The following is a 12,186-nucleotide window of genomic DNA, read 5'->3' on the forward strand; positions in this document are numbered from 1 at the left end:
GTAGCGCAGCCCGAGCGATACAGTGTGACCCAACCTTTTACAGCGCACCTGTCTGACTTTTGTGCTCGCACATGCTTGACTCATTTTATGTCTAAAACTCATTTTGTTATAGTGTTTTTTTAAATCATTTTACCCGTAAATGTTTGAAAACTATACTTTAAAAAGATGGCTATTAGTTTTTTCTGAAATTTGCATAGTTAAGAAAATGACATAGAATTCATCAAAAGTAGCAAACCACATTCTCAACGTGTTTGATTAGCTCGTTAATTTAGCATCAGAATTAAAGTGATCATTTCGTGCCAAATCTGGTCACTGGAAACATAGCAGCACTGGCTATGTCTCTTTAAGAGCTGAGCAGATCTCTCAAAAATCCGCCGGGCTCAGTGGCGCGTGCCTGTAATCCACGTTACTTGGAGGCTGAGGTTGGAGGAGCACGTGAGCTCGGGGGTTCTGGGCTGCAGCGCGCTGTGTTGATCGGGTGTCCGCACTAAGCTCGGTGTCGATATGGTGTCCCTGAGGGAGCTTCGAGCCACCAGGTCGCCTGAGGAGGGGTGAACCGGCCCAGGTCGGAAACGGAGCAGGTCAAAGCCCCCGTACCGGTCAGTAGTGGGAGCGCACCTGAGAGCAGACGCTGGAGCGCAGCCCGAGCGATACAGTGTGACCCAACCTTTTACAGCGCACCTGTCTGACTTTTGTGCTCGCACATGCTTGACTCATTTTATGTCTAAAACTCATTTTGTTATAGTGGTTTTGTAATCATTTTATCCGTAAATGTTTGAAAACTATACTTTAAAAAGATGGCTATTATTTTTTCTGAAATTTGCATAGTTAAGAAAATGACATAGAATTCATCAAAAGTAGCAAACCACATTCTCAACGTGTTTGATTAGCTCGTTAATTTAGCATCAGAATTAAAGTGATCATTTCGTGCCAAATCTGGTCACTGGAAACATAGCAGCACTGGCTACGTCTCTTTAAGAGCTGAGCAGATCTCTCACAAATCCGCCGGGCTCAGTGGCGCGTTCCTGTAATCCACGTTACTTGGAGGCTGAGGTTGGAGGAGCACTTGAGCTCGGGGGTTCTGGGCTGCAGCGCGCTGTGTTGATCGGGTGTCCGCACTAAGCTTGGTGTCGATATGGTGTCCCTGAGGGAGCTTCGAGCCACCAGGTCGCCTGAGGAGGGGTGAACCGGCCCAGGCCGGAAACGGAGCAGGTCAAAGCCCCCGTACCGGTCAGTAGTGGGAGCGCACCTGAGAGCAGACGCTGGAGCGCAGCCCGAGCGATACAGTGTGACCCAACCTTTTACAGCGCACCTGTCTGACTTTTGTGCTCGCACATGCTTGACTCATTTTATGTCTAAAACTCATTTTGTTATAGTGGTTTTGTAATCATTTTACCCGTAAATGTTTAAAACTATACTTTAAAAAGATGTCTATTATTTTTTCTGAAATTTGCATAGTTAAGAAAATGACATAGAATTCATCAAAAGTAGCAAACCACATTCTCAACGTGTTTGATTAGCTCGTTAATTTAGCATCAGAATTAAAGTGATCATTTCGTGCCAAATCTGGTCACTGGAAACATAGCAGCACTGGCTACGTCTCTTTAAGAGCTGAGCAGATCTCTCACAAATCCGCCGGGCTCAGTGGCGCGTGCCTGTAATCCACGTTACTTGGAGGCTGAGGTTGGAGGAGCACGTGAGCTCGGGGGTTCTGGGCTGCAGCGCGCTGTGTTGATCGGGTGTCCGCACTAAGCTCGGTGTCGATATGGTGTCCCTGAGGGAGCTTCGAGCCACCAGGTCGCCTGAGGAGGGGTGAACCGGCCCAGGTCGGAAACGGAGCAGGTCAAAGCCCCCGTACCGGTCAGTAGTGGGAGCGCACCTGAGAGCAGACGCTGGAGCGCAGCCCGAGCGATACAGTGTGACCCAACCTTTTACAGCGCACCTGTCTGACTTTTGTGCTTGCACATGCTTGACTCATTTTATGTCTAAAACTCATTTTGTTATAGTGGTTTTTTTAATCATTTTACCCGTAAATGTTTGAAAACTATACTTTAAAAAGATGTCTATTCTTTTTTCTGAAATTTGCATAGTTAAGAAAATGACATAGAATTCATCAAAAGTAGCAAACCACATTCTCAACGTGTTTGATTAGCTCGTTAATTTAGCATCAGAATTAAAGTGATCATTTCGTGCCAAATCTGGTCACTGGAAACATAGCAGCACTGGCTATGTCTCTTTAAGAGCTGAGCAGATCTCTCAAAAATCCGCCGGGCTCAGTGGCGCGTGCCTGTAATCCACGTTACTTGGAGGCTGAGGTTGGAGGAGCACGTGAGCTCGGGGGTTCTGGGCTGCAGCGCGCTGTGTTGATCGGGTGTCCGCACTAAGCTCGGTGTCGATATGGTGTCCCTGAGGGAGCTTCGAGCCACCAGGTCGCCTGAGGAGGGGTGAACCGGCCCAGGTCGGAAACGGAGCAGGTCAAAGCCCCCGTACCGGTCAGTAGTGGGAGCGCACCTGAGAGCAGACGCTGGAGCGCAGCCCGAGCGATACAGTGTGACCCAACCTTTTACAGCGCACCTGTCTGACTTTTGTGCTCGCACATGCTTGACTCATTTTATGTCTAAAACTCATTTTGTTATAGTGGTTTTGTAATAATTTTATCCGTAAATGTTTGAAAACTATACTTTAAAAAGATGGCTATTATTTTTTCTGAAATTTGCATAGTTAAGAAAATGACATAGAATTCATCAAAAGTAGCAAACCACATTCTCAACGTGTTTGATTAGCTCGTTAATTTAGCATCAGAATTAAAGTGATCATTTCGTGCCAAATCTGGTCACTGGAAACATAGCAGCACTGGCTACGTCTCTTTAAGAGCTGAGCAGATCTCTCAAAAATCCGCCGGGCTCAGTGGCGCGTGCCTGTAATCCACGTTACTTGGAGGCTGAGGTTGGAGGAGCACGTGAGCTCGGGGGTTCTGGGCTGCAGCGCGCTGTGTTGATCGGGTGTCCGCACTAAGCTCGGTGTCGATATGGTGTCCCTGAGGGAGCTTCGAGCCACCAGGTCGCCTGAGGAGGGGTGAACCGGCCCAGGTCGGAAACGGAGCAGGTCAAAGCCCCCGTACCGGTCAGTAGTGGGAGCGCACCTGAGAGCAGACGCTGTAGCGCAGCCTGAGCGATACAGTGTGACCCAACCTTTTACAGCGTACCTGTCTGACTTTTGTGCTTGTGTGACGTGACGCACGGGAGAGGAGGAGGAATGTAGAGTTATCTAATACTTTATATTTGGAGTTTTAATAAACCAAAACCAACTACGCCACCCTGGGAATTACACCCAGAGAATTAACACAGGTCCATGGGTACCACGGGACAAAGAGAGAGATTTAAAAATAACAATTTTATTCAACCATAAAATGGACAATGACAAATAAAATAAAAGACACAGACGACTTGGCTCAACTTCCAGCAGAAACTCCTGGCTGCTAATTGACAAGAATCATAAAAAGAAAGAGAACAGCAAAGCAGAGGGGCACACTCGGTGAGGCAGCTTAAATCAAATAAATGAAAATCACAACCACTCACTCGTGTACATAAAAAGAAAACAATCACAAACTCCCCACAGCACAGTGAACAGAATCAAACGGCTGACCTCACCTCCTGACGGCCTCCGCACCTCCCTTCATAATAAAAAAAAGAAATAAAATAAGTCAATAGCAACCACACAGATATTCATATACGCCACTAGCGTGACTCGAAGTTGCTTCACAGTCGTGGATAGCAGCTGTACTCGAGGTTCCTGCTCTTTACAGCCAAATCAAAAAGAAATGTACAACATCTAGAAGACAAACAATAACGCTACAGAGATAATCTGCCTCGGATCAACTGTAGACAGACACGCTGTTAAAAACACTTTTCTCTGAGGCAAAACGGCAGCTTATTCCCCCAAGGCTGGATATGGCTGGGCTGAAACAGCCAATAGTAATCGCTCACAGCGACAACTAGTTCCGCGGAGGCACAAAACGCAGGCAGGTTTTCGATTGGTCCAAACGCCGGCAGTCCCACTATAAGTCGCACGAAAAATCATGAATTAAAAACAAGGCACAACAGTGGTAAAAGGAGGTATTCAGTGTGTCTTTACCTCAACGCCTAAGCCAACCAGGCTCAGATAGTGGCAAACCCGGTATAGTGCGGTGACGACAGACTTTCTAAATAGAAAAAGATAAAATAAACATTCTGAACGCCAACTACCACCTGCGCCCCGACCGCACGCACGCACACACACATACCTCAGAGCACAGTAACGACAGCCTCTCGGAGCAAAGCAGCGACCCGGAAGTAGAGGGGGAACCCAGAGCAGTCCTGATGGCCTCAATCGAGCCCCTTTTTATAGGAGCCTCGCAATTAAACGAACCAATAAACTACATGTAGTAATTACATTACCACCAATGGAATTGATCGTAAATTAGTTCTTATTAAAACACAACCACCCGGCTACAATCGCACATGCTTGACTCATTTTATGTCTAAAACTCATTTTGTTATAGTGGTTTTGTAATCATTTTACCCGTAAATGTTTGAAAACTATACTTTAAAAAGATGGCTATTATTTTTTCTGAAATTTGCATAGTTAAGAAAATGACATAGAATTCATCAAAAGTAGCAAACCACATTCTCAACGTGTTTGATTAGCTCGTTAATTTAGCATCAGAATTAAAGTGATCATTTCGTGCCAAATCTGGTCACTGGAAACATAGCAGCACTGGCTACGTCTCTTTAAGAGCTGAGCAGATCTCTCACAAATCCGCCGGGCTCAGTGGCGCATGCCTGTAATCCACGTTACTTGGAGGCTGAGGTTGGAGGAGCACGTGAGCTCGGGGGTTCTGGGCTGCAGCGCGCTGTGTTGATCGGGTGTCCGCACTAAGCTCGGTGTCGATATGGTGTCCCTGAGGGAGCTTCGAGCCACCAGGTCGCCTGAGGAGGGGTGAACCGGCCCAGGTCGGAAACGGAGCAGGTCAAAGCCCCCGTACCGGTCAGTAGTGGGAGCGCACCTGAGAGCAGACGCTGGAGCGCAGCCCGAGCGATACAGTGTGACCCAACCTTTTACAGCGCACCTGTCTGACTTTTGTGCTCGCACATGCTTGACTCATTTTATGTCTAAAACTCATTTTGTTATAGTGGTTTTGTAATCATTTTACCCGTAAATGTTTGAAAACTATACTTTAAAAAGATGGCTATTATTTTTTCTGAAATTTGCATAGTTAAGAAAATGACATAGAATTCATCAAAAGTAGCAAACCACATTCTCAACGTGTTTGATTAGCTCGTTAATTTAGCATCAGAATTAAAGTGATCATTTCGTGCCAAATCTGGTCACTGGAAACATAGAAGCACTGGCTACGTCTCTTTAAGAGCTGAGCAGATCTCTCAAAAATCCGCCGGGCTCAGTGGCGCGTGCCTGTAATCCACGTTACTTGGAGGCTGAGGTTGGAGGAGCACGTGAGCTCGGGGGTTCTGGGCTGCAGCGCGCTGTGTTGATCGGGTGTCCGCACTAAGCTCGGTGTCGATATGGTGTCCCTGAGGGAGCTTCGAGCCACCAGGTCGCCTGAGGAGGGGTGAACCGGCCCAGGTCGGAAACGGAGCAGGTCAAAGCCCCCGTACCGGTCAGTAGTGGGAGCGCACCTGAGAGCAGACGCTGTAGCGCAGCCCGAGCGATACAGTGTGACCCGACCTTTTACAGCGCACCTGTCTGACTTTTGTGCTCGCACATGCTTGACTCATTTTATGTCTAAAACTCATTTTGTTATAGTGGTTTTGTAATCATTTTACCCGTAAATGTTTGAAAACTATACTTTAAAAAGATGTCTATTATTTTTTCTGAAATTTGCATAGTTAAGAAAATGACATAGAATTCATCAAAAGTAGCAAACCACATTCTCAACGTGTTTGATTAGCTCGTTAATTTAGCATCAGAATTAAAGTGATCATTTCGTGCCAAATCTGAGGCTAACAAAAATTGTTTGGATTTTAACTTGCAGATGACGAGCAAAATGAGTTAACCCCAAAAGCAATGAAGTCATTTTATTGCCTTGTAAATCATATAAAATTGATAAATATTGTGATTTCGGGAACATTCCAAATTCGGCACGTTGATAATGCGATAGGATTCAGTGGTTGATAATGATATACATGAACGAAATCATTTAAATCAATTCATGAAGTCATTAAACTGTCCATGATGCCGAAATGAACTTGATATTCATTCGATATTTTACATACATATTATGATATGTATGTATACAGATTGAGGAGGAAAAAAAACGCCGATGCGTGGCAACTAAAAATGTGCCCTGTTGGCTATCAGGCACCGGTCAGGTCAGCACTGGGTATTGATCTATTGGCCTGTCTGATCCTCCTGTAACTGAGCCCGTCATTCACACACCTAGCGCAGCGCGTTTCCTCTCGGCTCCCTGATCCAGGGCCTCCACGCTCAATATCATTATTGCAGTTATGGGGTCACACACCCGGTGGCGGATTTGAACTCTCGTCGTTCTGACCCAAGTGCGTGACTGACCAGTGCGCTACCCATTACGCCAAGAACGGGAAAGGTCAAAGGTCAAAAATTCATAATATACAAAGTTAAAATATTTGAAACCTGCGCATGCGCATTGCGATTATGCCGTGACACCGCACCAACGGATAAACTTCTCAAAGAAGCCTATGTTTCAAGCACAAAGTGGACTTTTGCTTTCTTTCCATTTTATTTCACCTATAGTTGTATTTTTAAATGATTTATCGTATTAATGTACTAATTTCATCAGGCGTTTTAACCACCCACTTTGAATTAACCTTCATTTTATAATTACTTTCATTCCATAAACCCCAGGCGCTTATTTGGATTCAAACATTAGTCCCATGAATAACACACTTTTGTATTCACACTTTTTGTCGTTTTTAAAACAAACTATTGATATATAAGGCCACTGGAAACATAGCAGCACTGGCTACGTCTCTTTAAGAGCTGAGCAGATCTCTCACAAATCCGCCGGGCTCAGTGGCGCGTGCCTGTAATCCACGTTACTTGGAGGCTGAGATTGGAGGAGCACGTGAGCTCGGGGGTTCTGGGCTGCAGCGCGCTGTGTTGATCGGGTGTCCGCACTAAGCTCGGTGTCGATATGGTGTCCCTGAGGGAGCTTCGAGCCACCAGGTCGCCTGAGGAGGGGGGAAACCGGCCCAGGTCGGAAACGGAGCAGGTCAAAGCCCCCGTACCGGTCAGTAGTGGGAGCGCACCTGAGAGCAGACGCTGTAGCGCAGCCCGAGCGATACAGTGTGACCCAACCTTTTACAGCGCACCTGTCTGACTTTTGTGCTCGCACATGCTTGACTCATTTTATGTCTAAAACTCATTTTGTTATAGTGTTTTTTTTAATCATTTTACCCGTAAATGTTTGAAAACTATACTTTAAAAAGATGGCTATTATTTTTTCTGAAATTTGCATAGTTAAGAAAATGACATAGAATTCATCAAAAGTAGCAAACCACATTCTCAACGTGTTTGATTAGCTCGTTAATTTAGCATCAGAATTAAAGTGATCATTTCGTGCCAAATCTGGTCACTGGAAACATAGCAGCACTGGCTATGTCTCTTTAAGAGCTGAGCAGATCTCTCAAAAATCCGCCGGGCTCAGTGGCGCGTGCCTGTAATCCACGTTACTTGGAGGCTGAGGTTGGAGGAGCACGTGAGCTCGGGGGTTCTGGGCTGCAGCGCGCTGTGTTGATCGGGTGTCCGCACTAAGCTCGGTGTCGATATGGTGTCCCTGAGGGAGCTTCGAGCCACCAGGTCGCCTGAGGAGGGGTGAACCGGCCCAGGTCGGAAACGGAGCAGGTCAAAGCCCCCGTACCGGTCAGTAGTGGGAGCGCACCTGAGAGCAGACGCTGGAGCGCAGCCCGAGCGATACAGTGTGACCCAACCTTTTACAGCGCACCTGTCTGACTTTTGTGCTCGCACATGCTTGACTCATTTTATGTCTAAAACTCATTTTGTTATAGTGGTTTTGTAATCATTTTATCCGTAAATGTTTGAAAACTATACTTTAAAAAGATGGCTATTATTTTTTCTGAAATTTGCATAGTTAAGAAAATGACATAGAATTCATCAAAAGTAGCAAACCACATTCTCAACGTGTTTGATTAGCTCGTTAATTTAGCATCAGAATTAAAGTGATCATTTCGTGCCAAATCTGGTCACTGGAAACATAGCAGCACTGGCTACGTCTCTTTAAGAGCTGAGCAGATCTCTCACAAATCCGCCGGGCTCAGTGGCGCGTTCCTGTAATCCACGTTACTTGGAGGCTGAGGTTGGAGGAGCACTTGAGCTCGGGGGTTCTGGGCTGCAGCGCGCTGTGTTGATCGGGTGTCCGCACTAAGCTCGGTGTCGATATGGTGTCCCTGAGGGAGCTTCGAGCCACCAGGTCGCCTGAGGAGGGGTGAACCGGCCCAGGCCGGAAACGGAGCAGGTCAAAGCCCCCGTACCGGTCAGTAGTGGGAGCGCACCTGAGAGCAGACGCTGGAGCGCAGCCCGAGCGATACAGTGTGACCCAACCTTTTACAGCGCACCTGTCTGACTTTTGTGCTCGCACATGCTTGACTCATTTTATGTCTAAAACTCATTTTGTTATAGTGGTTTTGTAATCATTTTACCCGTAAATGTTTAAAACTATACTTTAAAAAGATGTCTATTATTTTTTCTGAAATTTGCATAGTTAAGAAAATGACATAGAATTCATCAAAAGTAGCAAACCACATTCTCAACGTGTTTGATTAGCTCGTTAATTTAGCATCAGAATTAAAGTGATCATTTCGTGCCAAATCTGGTCACTGGAAACATAGCAGCACTGGCTACGTCTCTTTAAGAGCTGAGCAGATCTCTCACAAATCCGCCGGGCTCAGTGGCGCGTGCCTGTAATCCACGTTACTTGGAGGCTGAGGTTGGAGGAGCACGTGAGCTCGGGGGTTCTGGGCTGCAGCGCGCTGTGTTGATCGGGTGTCCGCACTAAGCTCGGTGTCGATATGGTGTCCCTGAGGGAGCTTCGAGCCACCAGGTCGCCTGAGGAGGGGTGAACCGGCCCAGGTCGGAAACGGAGCAGGTCAAAGCCCCCGTACCGGTCAGTAGTGGGAGCGCACCTGAGAGCAGACGCTGGAGCGCAGCCCGAGCGATACAGTGTGACCCAACCTTTTACAGCGCACCTGTCTGACTTTTGTGCTTGCACATGCTTGACTCATTTTATGTCTAAAACTCATTTTGTTATAGTGGTTTTTTTAATCATTTTACCCGTAAATGTTTGAAAACTATACTTTAAAAAGATGTCTATTCTTTTTTCTGAAATTTGCATAGTTAAGAAAATGACATAGAATTCATCAAAAGTAGCAAACCACATTCTCAACGTGTTTGATTAGCTCGTTAATTTAGCATCAGAATTAAAGTGATCATTTCGTGCCAAATCTGGTCACTGGAAACATAGCAGCACTGGCTATGTCTCTTTAAGAGCTGAGCAGATCTCTCAAAAATCCGCCGGGCTCAGTGGCGCGTGCCTGTAATCCACGTTACTTGGAGGCTGAGGTTGGAGGAGCACGTGAGCTCGGGGGTTCTGGGCTGCAGCGCGCTGTGTTGATCGGGTGTCCGCACTAAGCTCGGTGTCGATATGGTGTCCCTGAGGGAGCTTCGAGCCACCAGGTCGCCTGAGGAGGGGTGAACCGGCCCAGGTCGGAAACGGAGCAGGTCAAAGCCCCCGTACCGGTCAGTAGTGGGAGCGCACCTGAGAGCAGACGCTGGAGCGCAGCCCGAGCGATACAGTGTGACCCAACCTTTTACAGCGCACCTGTCTGACTTTTGTGCTCGCACATGCTTGACTCATTTTATGTCTAAAACTCATTTTGTTATAGTGGTTTTGTAATAATTTTATCCGTAAATGTTTGAAAACTATACTTTAAAAAGATGGCTATTATTTTTTCTGAAATTTGCATAGTTAAGAAAATGACATAGAATTCATCAAAAGTAGCAAACCACATTCTCAACGTGTTTGATTAGCTCGTTAATTTAGCATCAGAATTAAAGTGATCATTTCGTGCCAAATCTGGTCACTGGAAACATAGCAGCACTGGCTACGTCTCTTTAAGAGCTGAGCAGATCTCTCAAAAATCCGCCGGGCTCAGTGGCGCGTGCCTGTAATCCACGTTACTTGGAGGCTGAGGTTGGAGGAGCACGTGAGCTCGGGGGTTCTGGGCTGCAGCGCGCTGTGTTGATCGGGTGTCCGCACTAAGCTCGGTGTCGATATGGTGTCCCTGAGGGAGCTTCGAGCCACCAGGTCGCCTGAGGAGGGGTGAACCGGCCCAGGTCGGAAACGGAGCAGGTCAAAGCCCCCGTACCGGTCAGTAGTGGGAGCGCACCTGAGAGCAGACGCTGTAGCGCAGCCTGAGCGATACAGTGTGACCCAACCTTTTACAGCGTACCTGTCTGACTTTTGTGCTTGTGTGACGTGACGCACGGGAGAGGAGGAGGAATGTAGAGTTATCTAATACTTTATATTTGGAGTTTTAATAAACCAAAACCAACTACGCCACCCTGGGAATTACACCCAGAGAATTAACACAGGTCCATGGGTACCACGGGACAAAGAGAGAGATTTAAAAATAACAATTTTATTCAACCATAAAATGGACAATGACAAATAAAATAAAAGACACAGACGACTTGGCTCAACTTCCAGCAGAAACTCCTGGCTGCTAATTGACAAGAATCATAAAAAGAAAGAGAACAGCAAAGCAGAGGGGCACACTCGGTGAGGCAGCTTAAATCAAATAAATGAAAATCACAACCACTCACTCGTGTACATAAAAAGAAAACAATCACAAACTCCCCACAGCACAGTGAACAGAATCAAACGGCTGACCTCACCTCCTGACGGCCTCCGCACCTCCCTTCATAATAAAAAAAAGAAATAAAATAAGTCAATAGCAACCACACAGATATTCATATACGCCACTAGCGTGACTCGAAGTTGCTTCACAGTCGTGGATAGCAGCTGTACTCGAGGTTCCTGCTCTTTACAGCCAAATCAAAAAGAAATGTACAACATCTAGAAGACAAACAATAACGCTACAGAGATAATCTGCCTCGGATCAACTGTAGACAGACACGCTGTTAAAAACACTTTTCTCTGAGGCAAAACGGCAGCTTATTCCCCCAAGGCTGGATATGGCTGGGCTGAAACAGCCAATAGTAATCGCTCACAGCGACAACTAGTTCCGCGGAGGCACAAAACGCAGGCAGGTTTTCGATTGGTCCAAACGCCGGCAGTCCCACTATAAGTCGCACGAAAAATCATGAATTAAAAACAAGGCACAACAGTGGTAAAAGGAGGTATTCAGTGTGTCTTTACCTCAACGCCTAAGCCAACCAGGCTCAGATAGTGGCAAACCCGGTATAGTGCGGTGACGACAGACTTTCTAAATAGAAAAAGATAAAATAAACATTCTGAACGCCAACTACCACCTGCGCCCCGACCGCACGCACGCACACACACATACCTCAGAGCACAGTAACGACAGCCTCTCGGAGCAAAGCAGCGACCCGGAAGTAGAGGGGGAACCCAGAGCAGTCCTGATGGCCTCAATCGAGCCCCTTTTTATAGGAGCCTCGCAATTAAACGAACCAATAAACTACATGTAGTAATTACATTACCACCAATGGAATTGATCGTAAATTAGTTCTTATTAAAACACAACCACCCGGCTACAATCGCACATGCTTGACTCATTTTATGTCTAAAACTCATTTTGTTATAGTGGTTTTGTAATCATTTTACCCGTAAATGTTTGAAAACTATACTTTAAAAAGATGGCTATTATTTTTTCTGAAATTTGCATAGTTAAGAAAATGACATAGAATTCATCAAAAGTAGCAAACCACATTCTCAACGTGTTTGATTAGCTCGTTAATTTAGCATCAGAATTAAAGTGATCATTTCGTGCCAAATCTGGTCACTGGAAACATAGCAGCACTGGCTACGTCTCTTTAAGAGCTGAGCAGATCTCTCACAAATCCGCCGGGCTCAGTGGCGCATGCCTGTAATCCACGTTACTTGGAGGCTGAGGTTGGAGGAGCACGTGAGCTCGGGGGTTCTGGGCTGCAGCG

The 12,186-nt window shown here is 46.3% G+C and overlaps 2 long non-coding RNA genes across 2 annotated transcripts; both read right to left on the reverse strand.

Moving 5' to 3' along the window:
* Nucleotides 1-3,225: 3,225 nt before the first annotated feature.
* LOC143498924 (uncharacterized) lies at nt 3,226-4,485 on the reverse strand. The gene is made up of 3 exons (XR_013125998.1): nt 4,283-4,485; nt 4,135-4,201; nt 3,226-4,057 (listed from the first exon to the last, which is right to left on the reverse strand). It is a non-coding gene; the product is annotated as an uncharacterized LOC143498924 (long non-coding RNA).
* Nucleotides 4,486-10,522: 6,037 nt separating this feature from the next.
* Nucleotides 10,523-11,782, reverse strand: LOC143498923 (uncharacterized). The gene is made up of 3 exons (XR_013125997.1): nt 11,580-11,782; nt 11,432-11,498; nt 10,523-11,354 (listed from the first exon to the last, which is right to left on the reverse strand). It is a non-coding gene; the product is annotated as an uncharacterized LOC143498923 (long non-coding RNA).
* Nucleotides 11,783-12,186: the final 404 nt, after the last annotated feature.

The sequence above is a fragment of the Brachyhypopomus gauderio genome, unplaced genomic scaffold (genome assembly GCF_052324685.1).
Source record: "Brachyhypopomus gauderio isolate BG-103 unplaced genomic scaffold, BGAUD_0.2 sc124, whole genome shotgun sequence".
Taxonomy (NCBI): Eukaryota; Metazoa; Chordata; class Actinopteri; order Gymnotiformes; family Hypopomidae; genus Brachyhypopomus; species Brachyhypopomus gauderio.